A 21,025-nucleotide genomic window follows, 5' to 3' on the forward strand; every position below is an offset into this window, starting at 1 on the left:
AATCTTCCTGCGGAGGAATGTCTCGTGTCTATCCAGTCCTAGTGTTAGAAGATCTATTTGCTTTTTTAGTTTTGATAGAGTTTCCCAAACAAATGTTTTGAAGTCGACAAACTCACGGGCTAAACTGGAGAGATCTGGTTGCGACGGCGTCATTGTGGCAGTGTGGAGACGCTGCTCGTAGGACTCCATGCGTGATTGGAAGAGCTTGGCCAGATCCTCCATGTTGGTGGAGAGTTGAGCGGACACATCCATGGTAGTGAAATAAGTGAGGTTATAGTGACGACGGAAATTGATAAAAAAGTGTTTAAATAACTGAAAGTTTATTATGTGGCGAGCAAAGAGGGGTTTTTACTATAATTTAGTGCAATACATAAGTTGTTTAAAAAACTGTAAGTATTTTATTTTTAAAAATTACGTTCCTGACTTTATGAGAGATGTTCTTGCTACGCCTACCCGCAAAAAAAAAAAAAAAAGAAAAACAAAAAAAAATTATCTACGTCCAAGGTGAGAACAACCCTGTGGCCGACGCTCTTTCCCGCATAGAAGAGATCGACGTGCCGTCGAACCTCGACTACAATCAAATAGCGAGCGACCAGCAGCACGACGCAGAACTAAAAAAGCTAAGACAGCAAGCGAATCTCAAGTTCGTCGATATCGCCGCCCCCAATGGCAATCGACCGATCACCTGCGAATATTCATCATCATCGCCTTGCCCTTACCTGCCGCCGGCGCATCGACACGAAGCTTTCAAATCGCAACACAACTTGTGTCACCCAGGGGTACGAGCGACAAGAAAACTAGTTACATCGAAGTACTTTTGGCCCTCGATGAATAAAGATGTAACTACGTGGAGTAGAAGCTGCATCGATTGTCAACGAGCGAAAATTCAGAGACACACAGTGACGCCACTAGCGAGTTTCCCGCCGTCAGAACGTTTTGAACATCTGCATATTGACATAGTCGGACCACTCCGACCATCGCACGACTACCGTTACATAGTAACGATGATCGACAGATTTACAAAGTGGCCGGAAGCCGTTCCAGTATACGAAATTACAGCGGAGACCGTCGCAAAAGCTCTCTACGAAGCGTGGATATCGAGATTCGGCTGCCCCCTACGAATATCTACAGATCAAGGCAGACAGTTTGAATCCTCACTATTTAACGAGCTAACGAAGAAACTGGGAATTAAACGCATCCACACTACCGCATTTCATCCGCAAGTAAACGGGAAAATCGAGCGCTGGCATCGCACTCTAAAAGCCGCGCTAGTAGCACGAGTACTACTGGGACTCCGCACCGCTCTACGCGGAGACAGCAACACTAGTCCCGCATTACTCACCTACGGCGCACCGCTACGAGTACCTGCAGACTTCTTCATACCATCGAAGCCGAATATACAAGAAGCTGACTACGTGCGTTGCCTTACCGAAATCATGGCAACGCTATCTCCGGCACAGAACACCGTGCGATCGTCGTGTCGACCCTTCGTACACAAAAACTTACAAAAGTGTACGCATGTGTTCGTGAGAAACGACACCGTCAGGCCGCCGCTCACACCGCCCTACGACGGACCGTATCCGGTACTACAACGACACGAAAAATATTACAAGATCCAGCTGCCCAACCGAGTCACAGTTGTATCGCTGGACAGACTAAAACCAGCATACATCTGTCACGAAGAGGAAGATGAAGAGGAGGAGCCGAGCCCTACCCCGCCGAGCCCTGCGCCCGACGTGCCCGCCAGCCCGCTGCGCCGCGAGAGTGACCGCGCGCCCGCGCCCGGCCTGCCGTCATCACCGCAAGTTCGAGTAACGAGATCCGGCCGCATAAGTAAGCCATCCGTACGTTTCACTTGAAGGGGGGTACTGTGGTAACATTTCTTCGGGTGTAAATCTGCTGAGGTTCAGGCACTTACATGTCTTCTCTCGCAGATTTCATCTCGCTCACACGTGTCCCTCTCGAGATCTCCCCTCTCAGTTTTTATCTCTTTCACACTGTGTTTAATCTTCCCTCTCAATTTTTGTCTCTTTTGTAATATGTATTCCCCTCTCAATTTTTGTCTTTTTCATATGTGATATGTTTTGTCTCTATCTTTGTATATTATATTGTCTCACTCTCACTAATCAAATTTTGTATATATAGCCGTAAGTTTTGTAAATAAATCACTCATTTCTGATCCTACAGTCGAGTATCATTTATCTCCTGTACCAAACTCTTACAAAATATAAAGTTTAATTTAAAAAAATGAAATACTATGTGCACACTGCACAGCTGTTTTGATTTAAGGAGTACCAGGGTTTTTTTATAAAAGCTTTTGACACCAATTTTGTTGACATCGCGCTCTATAAACTGAAGTCCACGCGAACGAAGTCGCGGGCAACAGCTAGTAATATATTATAGCATAGTACTACAATATACCAAGATATAATTATCACACTTCAAGGGAATAGGGTAGGGATTGGGCCTCCGGTAAACTCACTCACTCGACGAAACACAGCGCATGCGCTGTTTCACGCCGGTTTTCTGTGAGAACGTGGTATTTCTCCGGTCGAGCCGGCCCATTCGTGCCGAAGCATGGCTCTCCCACGTCAAAGGATCTCCCACATCAGGAATTTTTGAATCTTTTGTAAGAATACCAAGTTTAATTCTATAAAATAACTAATAGTGCTTCACTAGATATACTTGTTCTGCTTGGGAGTACCGACGCATCTTCTGTCGACTTTCGAGGCGCCGGAGTTCTGGCCGATGGATGTGGTTTACCGGAGGTTCCGGGGGAAACTCCGGAACAAAGCGAGTCACGTCGACGGCAAAACGTGACAGTGTTAGTTTTTTAAGAATAATAATGTTAGTTTTAAGGTATTTATTATATAATTAATATGTATGTTAGATTTAAGGTATTTGTTTTATGGGCCTCTGATGCCCGAAATAAATGATTTGATTTGATTTGAAATACGTAAATCGTATCAAAATCGAGAACGTCTTGACATCGTGTCTTGTCAGCGTAGTTAGCTGCATCCGGTTACTGACGTCACATCCGTGGTGTTATATATGTCGTAGGATGATTAGATAATTTGAACAATCGCGAAAATTCTAGGAATTTCGCGAAAACACGGATAATTAGATAATGCTGTTTATATTTTTCAATTTTTCTAAAAAAAGGTAGGTTTTTTGCGAAAACGCGAGTTGCCTTAGTAACATTGCACTTTCTTAACGCTGATTGGCTTGATTTTTGCTTACTGGCCAACTCTTATTCTGATTGGTTACTATCTTTTTCCAAATGTATCTTTGAGGTATTACACCATAGAATTATAAAGGGTAAGAAATGACAATGCCTCTTCATAGGAACTTTACTTTTTATTTAACCTTTTTCTTATCTCAACCATAAACTCAGAATTAGTTTCTGGATCTGTTGAACTTACAGCACTAATTTTACGTCTTGTATCAGTCAATTTGTATTTACTGACACATTATTTGTATTTATAGACACATTAAAAATATCAAAAACTCCTAGCTCGCTTACAAAAACGACCACAAAAAAATGAATTGACATTTAAAACGTCAAGTCTTCAACCAATCAGAGAAGATGTTGTTGTGGGGCGCTTAAAACGATCAGTGATTTTTTTCGATAATAACTAACGATTCGTTTCGCAATCTTACTAAGGCGACTCGCATTTTCGCGAAAATACGACCTTTTGTCAGTAAGGTTGAAAAATGTAATCACCATTGTCTAATTATAAGTGTTTTCGCGAAGTCCCTAGAATTTTCGCGATAATCCGATTTATCAAATCATCCTACGACATATATACTATAGTATTAGTAAGTAGATACGAAAAATATGACTTTGATTGATTTACCTCATTCTCTTGTATTGATGGGTTTAAAATGGCTACTTTCATTAAATAAATCCATGACCATAAAATTTAAGTCTGCTGAGTACTCACATGCGGTTTTGCTCGATAGTTTTACTCCAAATCGAGTAATAATAATTACTGTATGGACCGCAAAACTAACAGCTCGAAGGCTCGCATCGAGCCGGCTCGATGGAATTAAATATATGGATTTAGAATAAAACCACAGAATAGATAATATTACAAAAAAACTATAGAGCAATGCTGAATGTGTGGATGAAATCCCAAGCCGCGGGTTTTGCTCGACGTTATTGCTCGATCGAGCAAAACCGTATGTGAGTACTTAGCATTATAAATTTATTATTACATAGGAGTCTAATATTACCTTTTAACATTGAGTATAAAATATTATAAGTGGCATCCAGTGTCCCCAGTTTCCTTTACTTAGCGATGTATTGAAAATTGAAATAAAATAAGTAAACAACAATAATGATTTATATTAACATTCGTAAATGTTTCAATCACTTGTTTTGAAGAAGCCGCAGTAGAAAGAGTTTCAAAGGTAAGTACGTATAAATTATAATGTAAAAAAATTTAAACCGACTTCCATCTAAGTAAACTGCCTCTAAAAAGTATGAAATAATAATTCTTACTCTATTTAAGTGCCCTTTATAGGATTGGCCTAAGCCTCAACTATATCTTTACTCAATCTTTATAATTTTGAAGTTGGTACCAGCTCCTAAAATTTCTGCGATTCTTGACATAGCTTTAACTTACGTCAGGCTGGGCGGGCTTCCGCGGTGGCTATGCTACACTGGACCACATAGTAGTAGTTAAACAAATACTCGAAAAAAGCAAGGAATATAACATCCCACTGTACTGTTGTTTTATGGACTACAGCAAAGCTTTCGACTCTCTTAATCACAGTATCATATGGAAAAGTCTTAAACAACAAGGAGTAGAACAAAAACGGATTATAAGAAATGTATACAAAGATAGCACAGCCAAAATCAAACTTGAAATGAAGGGCACAGAAATAAAAATAGAAAGGGGAGTGCGTCAAGGCGATCCCATCTCCCCAAAAATATTCTCGGCTGTGTTAGAACAAGTGTTCCGCAAAATGAACTGGCAAAATTATGGTCTTAATATAAATGGAGAAACACAGTCAAATTTAAGATTCGCAGATGACATAATAATATTCGCACCATCACCAGAAATACTTCAGGAAATGCTTCAAGCATTGCAAAAAAAAAGCTACAAGTAGGCCTTTCCATTAACACCGACAAAACCAAGGCAATGACGAATTGGAAAAAACGCCCTATACATGACTTACGGCCGTTCCCAATATTTGATCTATGTCTGGTTTTGCCCTACTAGAGATAGGAATAGCTCACATTAGACATTAGAGACATATATTTTATGTCAATTCAATGTTAGCTGCGATTGGTTGTATGTCAAACCAGAGATAGATTGAATATTGGGAACGGCCGTTAAACAACACCATTATAGAGTATACAAGTGAGTACACCTACCTAGGACAATTAATATCACCAAATGATATGATGCAAAAAGAGGTAGAAACACGTACCTATAGCAAAGGCATGGAGGAGGTACTGGTCCCTCAAAGAAGTTATGAAAAACAAGGAAATAAGCACTCACATAAAAAAGAAACTCTACAACACATCTATTCTCCCTGTCCTCACATATGGCCATGCCAAACATGGTCTTTAACTAAATCCCAAAATAATAAGTTAGAGATATGTTAAAGGGCGATGGAACGAAGCATGCTCAACAAATTAAGAACGAATAGGATAAGGAATGAAACCCTCAGAAACAATACCAAAATAGAAGATGTAACAGTTAAAGTTAAAAAACTAAAATGGAGGTGGACAGGCCATATACTGAAAGGAACAGAAAAGTGGAGTAAAACCATCCTGGATTGGTACCCAAGAACTGGAAAAAGGAAGAAAGGAAGACAATTTAAAAGATGGACAGATGATAATATAAAACATGTAGCAGGTAGCACCTGTGACCTGGACTAGACTGGAGAGGATCAGGGAAAGATGGAAAACCCTGAAGGGGGCCTATTGCCAAAAGGGTAAACAAGCTTAAGATAGAAAAGCAACAAAGAACTAAAGAAAACTGCAGGTTGATAAAGAATCTAAAATAAATTCACTTTTAATTAATAACTAAGTATGTTCCTAAAAGAGGAGAATTAACAGTCGACACTAACGACACGACACCATTTTGATACAAGCAATAGTTCCATGGGGGGGGGGGGGGGGGGGGGGTTTTGGCATTTGACCCAAATAAGGGTCGGGGGCAAAGCACCAAAATAATATACTATGGTCCGAAGGTGCTGAACAGAACTCCGAACTATTTATAGATATAAGTTTATCCAAAGTCACTAAGCAAAACACTTAGTCTTTACAGAAAGTCTTATATCTTATATATAAAATTCTCGTGTCACAATGTTCGTTTCCCTACTCCTCCGAAACGGCTTGACCGATTCTCATGAAATTTTGTGAGCATATTGAGTAGGTCTGAGAATCGGCCAACATTTATTTTTCATACCCCTAAGTAATAAGGGTTGTTCACACTTCAATTTTTTTTTTTGGACGAAATTTTTTGTTTTTTATAATGTGGCATTAAAAAATACATACAACCCTAAATTTTAACTTTTTTATCACCAACCCCTATTTTTTATAGCCATTTTAGTAATTTAATCATTGTTCATCCCCGGTTTATATGGCAAAACAACGTTTGCTGGGACAGCTAGTAACTATCTAAAAAGAGTAAAATTATTATTTTTAACAAAAAAGTAAAACCGACTTCCAAGTAAAAACAATAACATTACTTATTATCAAATGAACTAAAAAGAATTAAATAATTCTTACTCTTTAGTAGTGCCTCTTTCAGAATTTGCTGAAACCTCATCTATTTCTGAATACAATCTTCATACTTTTGAAGTCGGTACCAGCTCAGAATCGTGAATTCCATGACAAAATACTTTGGGACTGGAGGTGCCACCAGTCCCAAAGTAGTTTTAAGGATTTTCGCAAAATCTCGCACTCATCAAACGACAGTGTATTGATCAAAGGCATCTGTCTCAAGTGGTCTCAACCTAAAAGACTATGAAAAGTACTAAATAGGTTCAAAATACGATGATGCGTGGTGTGAGTGAAGTGATGATGATGACGAGTAATCTAATATGCTTAGTAGCATATTATGCTTTCAGTTCTTAAAACAACACCGAAACCCCCAAACATGTATCTTCAAGGAGGTTGGAGTTCTGTTCACCACCTTCGAACCATGGTATAATATCTTGGTGCAAAATCTTACTTTTTGGTAAGATTTACTTGGAATACTTCATTATTTATCCAAAATCACTATAAGTTTCCATATGAAATACTTCAGATTATGAATTGAAATCTCAATATCATCCAGATAAATATGCGGTTTTAGTACTTATAAATAGCGAGGAGTTCCCTCGATTACTTATGGATCCTATCATGAAGTCACCTTTTTTTATGAACATGGTACCAAATTCGGATTAATTAAACCCGATACAATAGCGAAAAAAATCTTGAAAATCGGTCCACAAACGGCGAAGTGATCGTTGAACATACAAAAAAAAATATTAACAGGCGAACATAATATTATAACCTCCTCTTTTTTGGAAGTGGGTTAAAAAAATATAAATAAATAATCGGGCAAGTGCGAGTCGGACTCGCGCACAAAGAGTTCCGTACCTACATTTGCTACATGATAGCAAAAATAGGCCAACAATTGTGATTTTTGTATGGGAGCCCCCCTTATTTTTTTATTTTATTTTAATATTATTATTAATTATTAAAGTACACATATAATTAAGGCCTTGGTGAAAATTCCAAGTGCCTACCTGTTGCCGTTAGTGATAAAGAGCAAAAAAAGCCAAAAAATCACGTTTGTTGTAAGTATGGGGCCCGCGGGCCGCGAGGCGCATTTGGGATATGACGTCACAACTCACACCGTAACCGAGCGCGTCGTACTGTTACAACTTGTTTTGCTTACAAATCGGAAACTAATTAACGTATCCAAGTAATTCTTTCACTAGTTCTATTTTTGACAGAGAATATGGACTGCTAATAATCAAAATTAGGTAACATTCTTCAATCGAATGGTATAGGTACAAAATACAAATATTAGGAAATTGGAAAAAAAAATCTTCTTGATTATCCAACTTTGAAGGCGCATAACAAAAAAAATACAAATGCTATCGAGCTGAAATTTTGGGAACACTTATTTTTTACCGTGATTTCTTCATTTTATTAACAAAATTCGCTAGGTAATCTTTGACCTTGTCATCAACTCATCATCCCTATTTCAAAAATCAAAGAATTTGAGTTGGTTTTATTAGATTTCGTAAATTATAATAAATAAGTATTAAGTATTTATAACTTCTCTGAAAAGTGAAAACGCTAATAGTATTGATTAAGTATATTATTTTATGAGGTAAAGTAATAGTTATATACTTACTTAATAAATTATAAAACAAACATGAAACAAACAACTTCTAATACAAAAATATATTATCGGTGAGTAATTTGAATAGGTAGGTATATTTTGTAGAATAATTTACGGCCTAGAGCATTTAAATGAAATAACTTGTAGAAACGTGTTTATTGTGTTTATTAAAACTAGTGTCCGACCGAAGGTCCATTTTTGGCCGAAGCCGAAGCCGATTAATCGGCAATCGCCACAACCTTCGGCCAAGGCCCAAGCCGAAGGTTAATAATATTCTTAATCGCTCGACTCGCAGTAATTAATTTTTAACCGACTTCACAAAAAGAAGGTTATCAATTCGACGCGTATGTATGTAATATTCTAGACCTGCCCAATATTCGTATGTTAGTCTGTAATCTGTATCAGCGTCTGAACAAATGTGCCAAATTACAAGTGTATGTATGTTTTTATGTTTGTGTTCGCATATCTCTACCATTACTACATCTCTACCATTCCGATTTCAGTAATTCTTTTATTGTTGTACTAGGTAATAGGTATTGTTCAACTTAGGGAATAGTGCAAGTTTCATCAAAATCAGTTCAGTAGTTATGGAGAGTTTTAATTCTCAATTACGTATAATTTTGAAGTTGGTTTTATCTTTTTAAAATACAGTTATGTTCAATATTTTCTACAAGCTACAATTAATATTAAAATTAAGTATTAACTTCAATACTGCCGTCATAAGAAAAAAGGCCGCAAACCCATAAAAGCACTTTTTGAAAAAACGCGAAAAAACCTTGGTCTTTTTGTGATTGCCAGAACGCGTCGTGGCCGTTTTCATCAGAGCCACGACGCGAATTTCGCGTCGTGGCTGTTTCACTGTGACCACAACGCGTGTGAGCTATTTTTTCGCTCACTGAGCGATTTCGGTCTTTGAGCGTAACATATAAGTATATAATAGGCTGGAGAAAAAGTCTTTTCGCATTATATACTTAGTGTGTAACAAAAATAAGTGATAATACTTTAGGATGTTCCCCGCGGGTACCCCTCCGTTGCTCTACGCAAGTACATTCGTTTCACTACTGTAGAGATATATTGCTATACTGTGGCTATAGGTATTAATTATTGATTTTTAATTTCTAAGTTTCCAGAACATAAGCGATAGATTTATCGAGCAAAATACTGTATTGGCCGATGAAGTTATTGAACATCTTATAGAATACCTTGATGTGTCAGCGATGAGAGTATAAGTTAACTTCGTAAGATAAGTCCCCATGTTCTGAATACTTTAGGTCAGTCACACCAGTTCACTCTTAGTCTGAAATACAAAATGATTCTGAAAATTTGGATGTCGATAACATAGATTCTCAGCAAATTAACGAATACGCCAACGCGCTTAGAATACAATTCATCACTTCAAGTCCGCCGCGTCCATTATCAGTATTAGATCAAAATGTAAGATACATTAATTTGATTGATCTAAGGTTAAAGTTAATGTAAGATACATTTTGATTAAGATACATTTTATTAAACAGATATTATGATCAATATTATATTGCTGCTGAGTGCTGTTTAGCATTGGTGATCTATTCCACATACATTCGGGTTTTGAGTTAATAATGCAGTTTTAACTAATCAGTAATCAGTAATCACATTGAGATGCACACAAACAAACGATTATTCTGTAAGACTGACAGTCATGAGTATTTTATAGAAATGGCGCCCTTCGTCGAAACAGACGAAACTATACAGACGGAAGAGCTGGTAGCTCCGCAAGCGGCTCCATGGAAGTATGAAATAATATACCCAGCTGTTCTTGGCTTTGGCTACATCCACTTGGCTGCTATTTATGGGTTGTACCTCGCCGTTACAGCTGCGCAATGGTACACGTTAGTCTTCTGTAAGTATTTTATTTTATTTATTTTTATTTTATTTTACCGGAAAACAAAACCGTCAATAAGTAACAATATGAGTAAATAGCAAGAACATACACAGTTACATTGTTTTCGCAAGATTACATGAGGTTACATCGTCGAAGTTACATGAGGAAATAAAAGACACTTATTTTAGTACCTGCGAAGTAGGCAGGGGCAGAGAGCGTTGATGTGGCGATGGCGTCAACTGGCGGGAAATTTAAAACTTCGTTCCATCCGGGTGTCCCTTGACACCTCCCAAGTTTTTATTATTTTACTTAAATAGTCATATATGAAAATCATTTTAAAAATGTATTACAGTTTGAGGAATGTTCCACCAATAGTAGGTATCTATTTTCGCCGACATTCAACTGTTTTCACAATTTAAAATGTAATATGAGATCATTTTGTTGATTTTATAATCACTATCACGGGAATTTTATGGGCAAATGTACTACAGAGAAGTTGATTCATAAGCAGATCGCGGGAGTAGTTGAGTCGTTTGTCCCATAAGTTTTCATACCAGTGGGACGAATGGCTAGAAGTGAATTTTATTTATTTTTCATCCAGCGTTTCTTCTCATGTAATCCATTTTTAAGAATTTCAAGGGTTGGCAAAAAAGTGATAGATTTTTTTAAACAAATTGTTACTTTTGTATAACAATATAATAATAATAATTCTTTATTGCATTAAATATAACAAAGTATAACTTATTACTAGGGGAGTCCACACTAGGTCTGGCCTGTCTCGTGGAATAACATCAATAATTCCACGAGGAGATTATTTAACATCAATTAGGATTCATCAAAATATTTGCTGAAATTTTGTGTGCTTATCGGGTACCTACTTCTGACAATCGGCTACCATCTATTTTTCATACCCGAAATAACGTTTGTGGTAAAATAACCTTTAATTCTTCATTATTCATTTTGGTCTCGGGTCGTCCACGGGGCTTGTTCTGAAGGTCGAAATTTCCAGAACGAAAACGTTGGAACCAAAACCGTACCGTGTTTTCTTTTGCGACACCAGTGCCATATACATTGTTAATTCTCGTGCCACGGTAGAACTCATATTCGTAAATAAAGCGATATTTCAATTTTTCCATTGTGCGATATGAACTACTCCAAAGAAAAAATAATCAAGAAAAAAAAACAAATGAATAACTATTTTGGAAACTCAAATGTACCAATTAAATGAATATATAAATTTGAATTTGGAATTCTTAACCAAAAATTGACCAAGAAGGAGATATTTGTGATCAAAGTGGCCTGTACAACAAAACGCCAATTTCATATATTGTAAGGACCTAATATTATTCCCATTTTTTTTTTTCAAATTTTCCACTGACTCTTCGCTTTTAAAATGCAATTGTTATCTATTTCGCACTAATTGTTGAAAAACTTTTTGTGCAAAATGCAAGTTTAATGTACGATAATATATTAATTAACGTAACAAAAAACCAGGGGTTTGCACTCCGAGTTCTGGCAGAAGTGAAAACGAAACAGTTGGAGCATTTTTGCCGCTCAGTAGAAAAAGAGGGGCAATTTAGTATATTACTTCCTCTGATCCGCCGCGCCGGCGGCCTACTCTCCCTCCGTCCTATGAATAATAAATAATTCCCCAGCGCTTATAACCTTCCTAACAAGCTCCCTGCGTCCTAAGTTAGAGTCACGTGAACTTGTCGCAGGCTTAACACTTTTTCCCCATGCCAAAGAAGTGCACAATGCCGCTAAAGAAGTTTCTAGTTAGGGTTGATTCAGACCGCAACGCGACGCGTAGATGCGTTTCTAAATTAGTATGGATTTGACAGATTCGCAAGACGTCTGACGCAATTGAAATCTGTCAAATCCATACAAATTTAGAAATGCATCTACGCGTCGCGTTGCGGTCTGAATCAACCCTTACTATACAGAATGGTTACATGAATGTCATAATATTTTTGCCAACCCTACTTCAATGTTTTTGTCAGAAAGCAATAGAACATAAAAGTGGGACGAAGCGCAAGGCGAAAAAAAAATTCGCTTGTATCCATTTGTCCCACAGGGACGACTATTTATGGGACGAAAGACTCAACTACTCCATGGCGGACCTATGTAATTTGGTCGCGTTATGGCAATCCCAGTCGACAGATCGCGACTAATATTGAATTTACTCTACTTATTAAATGACTCTGGTCCCTCATCTGCCTATGAATCAATTTATTCGATGGATTCGTCCTTCAATTTCTCCAGCTGCTTTCGCGGCGGCTGCGGCTGTGATAGGCCTAACGGCGGGGGCTCACAGGCTTTGGTCCCATCGAGCGTACAAGGCCAAACCGCCGCTGCAGATCCTACTGATGTTAATGCAGAGCATAGCCTTTCAATATTCAGCACTAACCTGGGCGAAGCTTCACAGAACGCATCATAGGTAAATTCTGGTAAAAGTATACTTTAAGGCTAGCGCTTGCTCGAGACACAACAGTCCTAAAACAGGGACTTACTATACACAATACATAAGGATGTGACAAAACAAATATTTTTCGTAGCAGTCTGTTTCAAGACTGTCGTCTCGGGTGAGCGCTCGTTCTTAATTTACTAACTTTGATCACCACCCACGAAAACCAACTAATTCTAAAATCGTAGTTTGAAAATGGCTATAAAAGACAGGAACAATAAAGTCCTAAGCCACATGGCGGGTAGATTCGACACAGAACGATATCTCTTTAACACCCTAGAAACTCCAGCCAGCTTGAGTGACCCCTCTCCACCAAGCCAATGTCACAACATCTAAAGGCAAAGGGTGGAGCAGCATAAAATCTAAGGAAATCGGAAAATGTCGGATCTACTGGCCGCCACACCGACTGGGACCTCACCGTTCAAAACATTAATATTATTATTATGTAATTTATAAAACAATAAATATATATTTGTTAGACCGGTTCAAAAAAATCGACTATTTTTTTTTTCAAAACCCGCAGTGAAATATCTTCCTAGTAATGAAAAAAGAAGCCTGTGAAAACGGGAGCTCTTAATATCAATTTTGAAAGGTCGCTCATCGTGAATTTCTATTTTACGTTTAAATAACATGGGAATTTTTTTTTTAAATTTGGAATTTTACAACTCATTTTTGAATTAACATGTCTGGATGAGCGATACATATTTTTGAAGGAAATTGAACGCTCTAAATAAATTGTCTCTTATGTTTTTTCTATAAGTTCACTCCTTCAAAAGTTATTCGAGTTTAAAATCCAACATGTAAATTAACAACAATCAATTCAACGTTTTTTTTTAATTTTTCTTAAATATTTCATAATTATTATTGAAAAAAAAAATTTGGCTTAAAATATTGAATTATCAAGTTTAACGTCGTTGATAAAGTAGATCTTTATGATTCTGCTATTAAAAATAGTTGACTTTTTAATTTAAAAAATCCGAAATTAATTCTTTATTTGAAGTTTACAAAAAGTTTGGATTGTATGTACATAAATTTTGGAATAATGACCAACTGTGGTTTATAGGAAATGTAGTGCACTTCTTTACCGGTGAAATAGAGATGTGCTGTAATATCAACTTACTTTTTCGGTACTGTTGCTCAATTGTTGTTCTGGTTCCTAGCTGTTTGTTATAATTACGATTTTGATGTATAATAATTTAAAAATATTTCACTTTTTAATAATTGTATCATTTTATTATAAATAATGGAACAAAATGTATACTTGATTGGTGAAATGAATGAAAATTTTATTGGACGTAAACTGCCCACAAATGGAGAGGTTATGTCCGTATTTTTGTATCAGCATAAAGTGAATAAATTGACTTTAAAAAAGAGTGCTTGTGTTACTGTAAAAAAAGTTGAAGAAAAATGGTTACAAGCGGGACTGACAATTTCTAAAAGTTGTAATGCTATTGGAAAAATGCTGAAATTATTCAATACTTGGTTAAAATTGAAGAAAAATCAGTATCGAAAAAAGTCTCCTACGCAGAAGAAATCAGAGTCATTGTTCGTGGAAAAATCTAGGAAATTATTTGATGTCGCCCAGTTAAATTTGATGCAAAAACTTGATGAAAATAAAAAACTGTTTTTAGCTGGTCAAAAATCAGATAAACGATATGGATTTATTGATGCAAATGTTTCAAATAAACAAATAGACGAAACCACAATGGAAGTTGATGTTGATGGTAATTATTTAATTTATCTTTCATATCAAGAATTATTGTCATTATTGGATAAAGTTTTTCGATCTTGAAATTTTGATTTTAATTTGAGAACTTGTTTAATTAATTTTACTTCTAGATCTCAATCAACCTTCGGCTAGTGGTAGTAATAGCTGTCTGGATCATAGTGCTCTTTCACGGAATCAATCTACAAGTGGCACCGAAACAGCAACTAGTAGTAGTCAAAGGTCAGAAAATATTTCTGAGTACCAAGTTTCACCCAAGAAGCAAAATGTGCCTCCCAAAATTGACGTAATGAATGCTGAACTTGCATCTGCTCTCGATCGAGCAAATATCAGTAACGGGGACGCTACTTATGTTTTGAGTGCTGCTTATAAAAGCGTAGGAATAAATATTGAAACACTTATTTTTTTTTTTTTTATAAAATAAGGGGGCAAACGAGCAAACGGGTCACCTGATGGAAAGCAACTTCCGTCGCCCATGGACACTCGCAGCATCAAAGGGCTGCAAGTGTGTTGCCGGCCTTTTAAGAGGGAATAGGTTAATAGAGGAGGGTAGGGTAGGGAAGGGAATAGTTGAGGGTAGGGAAGGGAATAGGGTAGGTAGGTTAGGGGATTGGGCCTCTGGTAAACTCACTCACTCGGCGAAACACAGCGCAAGCGCTGTTTCACGCCGGTTTTCTGTGAGAACGTGGTATTTATCCGGTCGAGCCGGCCCATTCGTGCCAAAGCATGGCTCTCCCACGTATAAATCCCACTTAATCTAAGCTGTAGCACAATTCGTCGAGCCCGTATTAAGTACAGACAATCTATCACAGAACACTTGAAGAATGAATTTAAAATTGAAGACCGCTACATTGTCCATTGGGATGGCAAAATTTTAACTGATATTGTCGATCCAAAGTCTGTTGATAGAATCGCAATATTATTATCTAGTATGAAAGTTAAGCAGCTTCTTGGCGTACCAAAAATTTTTAATGGATCCGCAGAAAACCATTCTGTAGCTATTTTGGACACGTTAATCGAGTGGAACGTTACTCCTTATATTAAAGCAATGTGTTTCGACACTACAGCAGTTAATACTGGTGCGATTTCTTTTATTTTCTCACTTACATTATTTACCATAAATCAATAGTCAATAAGTTTTGCCCCATAACATCCCTGCTAGAATTGGTTTCAAATTCGCTTTACTTCATTTACTTTTTTAGCAACTTCATGTCATCTAAGATAACATCTTATTTTCATTCAATTTTCAACTAAATTCATGCACGATTCTTTTATTATCCCCTATTTTGACTTTATCTATAAATTCATGTTTCAATTACAGGCATACGTGGTGGCATCGCTGCATTAATTGAAAAAAAACTGAATAGAAAATTAATATGGTTGCCTTGCCGTCATCACATTTTTGAAATTGTTTTAAGAGGTGTTTTTGAAGTGTACTGGCCCGTAACTTTAGGTCCTAATGTTTAAATTTTTGGGCGATTTAAAACTTTCTGGGATCAAATTGACCAATCTAATTATGAAACTGGTATACAAGACGAACTTGTAAACGATGCTGTGAAAGCAGAAAGGATCGACATACTTATGTTTATAAATAATCAGTTAGAGGTATGTTTTTAATATTTACACTCAAATCAATTGATATCCACGCCGATGAATTTTAATTAATGCTTACTATTCTTTCATAGGTATGTCAGCCAAGAAATGACTACAAAGAGCTACTCGAATTAGCTTTAATTTTTCTTGATGGTCTACCAGAACGCACGAATAATTTTAAGCGCCCAGGAGCAATGCATCATGCACGATGGATGGCTAAAGCTATTTACAGTTTAAAAATTTTCATTTTTAGAAATCAGTTTCCCCTTTCGAAACAAGAAATGAATAATTTACGTCATGTCTGTACTTTTGTGATTTTAGTTTATATTAGAGTATGGTTTTCATGTTCTTTAGCCATCCAAGCTCCTAATAATGATTTACAAATGTTCAAAAAGTTACTTCATTACAAAGATGTTAACCGATTAGTATCACAAAAAGCGTTAAAGAAAATAGGTGATCATATGTGGTATTTAAACGAAGAATTAGCTCCTCTCGCATTGTTCGACAATAACGTTTCTGATGAAATGAAGAAAAAAATATGCGTAGCTATGCTCCAAAATCCGGAGAGTAAACTTATCAAAGACAAGCGATATGTTGCTGAAGGAAAGAATTTGGATTCATTTTTAGAAAAAGACTTAAGTGCATTTGTTTCGACGAAATCATTGACGCTCTTTCAAACATTTGATTTACCCTATGACTTCCTTGATGTCGACGTAGAAATGTGGTCTGAGAATGAAAGTTATAGAGAAAACTTAGAATTTTTCAGAGGGTTAACAGTGGTTAATGATGTAGCGGAACGGGGTATTGCATTAATAGAAGAGTACAATAATTGCTTAACGAAAAATGAGGAGCAACTCCAATATCTTCTGCAAGTTGTACAAGACCATCGTCGAAGTTTTTCAAATTTTAATAAAGAAACATTAAAATGATCATAAATTTATTTAATAACAACTTTTCCACTGTAATTTTTTGAAAAAAAGTTGTTCCAAAAAGAATATTTAGAACATGATACTCTAAAATTTGATGCTTTCATTTCAATAAATAAAAAAAGATTATTCCTAAAGTGTCGTCTTTTTATTAAAATGTCATTGTTGGATTATTGGTATTCAATTGTTGTTAGTAGCATTTCATTGTTCATAGTTCTGATAGTTAGAATCAAAATCGTAAATTTTATCAACTGAAAATAATCGTGTTAAACGTAAAGCTATCAACTATACAATTAATAAGTGTACAATATTTTTTTTTGAAGATAAGTATTATTATTATATCACAATTAAGGAAAAAAACGTTGAATTGATTACATGTTGGATTTTAAACTCGAATAACTTTTGAAGGAGTGACCTTACAGGAAAAACATAAGAGACAATTTATTTAGAGCGTTCAATTTCCTTCAAAAATATGTATCGCTCATCCCGACATGTTAATTCAAAAATGAGTTGTAAACTTCCAAATTAAAAAAAAAAAATTCCCATGTTATTTAAACGTAAAATAGAAATTCATGATGAGCGACCTTTCAAAATTGATATTAAGAGCTCCCGTTTTCACAGGCTTCTTTTTTCATTACTAGGAAGATATTTCACTGCAGGTTTTGAAAAAAAAAATAGTCGATTTTTTTGAACCGGTCTAATATTTATTTATTATATGAATTATGACGACCTCTGTGGCTCAGTGGTGAGCGCGTTGGTAGCTCAAGCCGGGGGTCGCGGGTTCGAATCCCGCCGACGGAACAAAATGTTTTCAATGTTCCCGGGTCTGGATGTGTATTAAATATTTAGGTTTAAGACATTTATTTCTCATAAGAACTTACACAATTCACTTAATTGAGAAAATATACAATTATTATCAGTTTACTAACTCTAAGCGTACCGCGTGTACGGGCTTACAATAATATTATAAGACTTTGCTCATAACATTACAACACTTATTCATATTATAATTAACTTATTGTCTTCGTCTTGAGGGTAGACAGTAAAAACTCACGTAAACCGTAAACACAGAATAACATCATAGATCTAAGATCTCATATAACTGGATGTGGCAATACATATATTTTGTTTATTATTTAATATTTAGTTTATGAAATCATAAATATAGCATGTAATATTTAGTAATTATATTAATGTTGTATACAGTTAATTATGAAATCTATAATAAAATACATACAATATCTATAAACATATATAGCATATTATATACTTATTATATTTTCCTAGGTGGCATGATTTTGTTTATAATATATATATGTATATATTTTAATAAAATAAGTGGGCAAACGAGCAGACGGGTTACCTGATGGGAAGCAACTACCGTCGCCCATGGACACTCGCAGCATCAGAAGAGCTGCAGGTGCGTTGCCAGCCTAAAGTTTTAAAGTTTTAACATGTTGTTTAATTAGATTTTTAAATTTAGACATTGTTTTTGAATCTTTAATGTTTTTTGGCAGGTGATTATATATCTGTACTCCCTCAAATAGGAGATTCTTTTTTCCATAATTCGTTCTTGGTAAGCTGAGTACGATGTCATTCGAGTTTCTTAATTTTATTCTTTGTATCTGCTGTTTTTTAGTTAATTCTATTTCGGAATGGATTTCCTTGTTAATAATTTTTCTAATGAGTATAGCTGTGTAGTAAGTATATGTTTGTACGATATTCATTTTGTTAGTTTCTGTATATATTTTATCACTTGGCGTTAGGTAATCATAATTAAACAATATTTTTAGTAATTTATTTTGAGCGGTCTGTATTGTTTTTAAATTTGACTTGGCAGCAGTACCCCAAACTTCTATAAGGAAGTCGATATGTGGCTTAATTAATGAATTGTATATTGTATGACGTACTTTTATAGGCAAACTTTGGGCAACACCGTGTAGTAGTCCAGTTAAAGATGTTATTTTTGATTTGACCTTTTCTATATGAGGTCTCCAGGTTAATTGTTTGTCCAAAATTAATCCTAAGTACTTTTCATTATCTACTCTTTTAATTATTTGATCATCGATTTTCAGTGGTTCAAAGTCATGTATTTTTTTGTTTTTAGCTGTAAATATTATATAATTAGTTTTATCTATATTAATAGTCAATAAGTTTGAGCAAAACCATGTATTTAAGACATTTAAATCATGTTGTGCGTCAGCAATGACACTATGTATCGTTTGACCAAAATAAAATAAGCAGGTGTCATCTGCGTAAAGTCTAGCATCTCCTTTAAGCCCTTGATGCAGGCTATTTACGTATAGAAGGAACAAAAGTGGCCCCAAGATTGATCCCTGAGGGACTCCACATGTGATTTTCTCAAGACTACTTTCATATTCATCAATTTTTACAATTTGGTACCGATTATTTAAGTAAGATTTAAACATTTTGTGCGAGACATTGCTGAATCCAAGACTTTTCAGTTTGTCTAAAAGAAGTTTATGGCTGACTGTGTCGAAGGCCTTTTTCAGATCAATAAATGTACCTAAAGCTATTTGCTTATTATCTAAACTATTTTTAATTTTTGTAACAAGGTCAATTGTAGCAGATAAGCAGTTAGAATGTTGCCTGAAACCATATTGTTTTTTATATAAAATTTTATTTGCAACTAAATAGTTTTCTAAACGATTATACAATACCTTTTCGAAAATTTTCGACAGTACGGGGAGTACAGATATCGGTCGATAGTTCCCCGGGTCAGTTCTTTTACCACTTTTGTAAATAGGGGTAACCTTTGCTACTTTAAGACTGTCAGGGAACGTGCCATCCAACATACATCTATTTATGCAATTTGTTAAGTCTTCTAGTATAATTGGTTTTAAACATTTTATAGATTTAGTAGTTATGTTATCAGTTCCCTTACTTGTATTAGATTTAAGATTGTCAATTATTTTACCTATTTCTTTTGTAGTTGCTGGGTCAAGATTGAATTTTTGGTTTGTACCATTTAAGGTATCGAATTTTTCTGTAGTGTGCACTTTATTATTATGATATTTTTTAGGAATTTTATTTGCAAGAGTTGGGCCAATTGTAGAAAAATAGTTATTAAAAGATTCGCAAATAAGTGTTTTATCGGTAATGATGTTATTCTGTATTTGTAGGTTAGTTGGACTCGAGTTAATTTTATTTTTATTATGGCACAAACTATTGATAATATTCCACATTTTCGCTGGCTTATCTTTACATTTTAGAAACAGGTTATCATAGTATGCAGATTTAGCTTTTTTAATAGCAATCGTAACAGTGTTTCTTTTCTTAATAAAATCGTCTTTAACCTGTTTGTCTTTAGGATTCGTTTTTAGTTTTCGCCATAAATAGTTCCTTTGATTAATCTCTTTAATTATATGCTTGTTAATCCATTCTTGTTTTGGTGCATTTACTATCTTAGATTTATTAATTTTACTTTCATTGATCGCAGTTACAATGCTCTTCTCTAATTCACTAAATTCTGTATAGGTATGATTTTTCTTTCTTTCTTCCATTAATGTATATAATTTCTTATAGTCAATGGCTTCATAAGAGATCTTTTTATTGAACTGCGTTGGGAGTTTTCTCATTTCCAGATATAAGTGCTTGTGATCGGACAAAGCTGATTCGACGATAGCCATATGATAAGTATTATCTCTAATGTTTGTACACATATGGTCAAGTACGGTTTTAGTGGTACTGGTCTCTCGTGTACAAAACCTTGGCTCAATTTTGTTTATAATATCATATCCATTTTCTGTTAGCGTGTCAGTATAATTGGCAGATTGATTATTTTTATTTAGTAGATCGATATTAAAATCTCCGATTAGTAATGATCTTTTATTATTCAAATACGTACCTAACGTATCAATAAACTTTCTTATATTTGATTTCGGTGTCCGATACACAGCGCCAATGTTTATATTAAATTGCTCAAGATGTATCCAGAGGAAGTGGTTGTCGTCCAAGCAAAGTTCTTCTTTAAGACTATGTTTCAAATTATTATGAACAAAAATAGAAACTCCGCCTCCCCTAGAATTTGGTCGAAAGTTGTAATAGTGCGTATATCCCGATAATTGAAGATTTTTA

The sequence above is a fragment of the Aricia agestis genome, chromosome 3 (genome assembly GCF_905147365.1).
Source record: "Aricia agestis chromosome 3, ilAriAges1.1, whole genome shotgun sequence".
Taxonomy (NCBI): domain Eukaryota; kingdom Metazoa; phylum Arthropoda; class Insecta; order Lepidoptera; family Lycaenidae; genus Aricia; species Aricia agestis.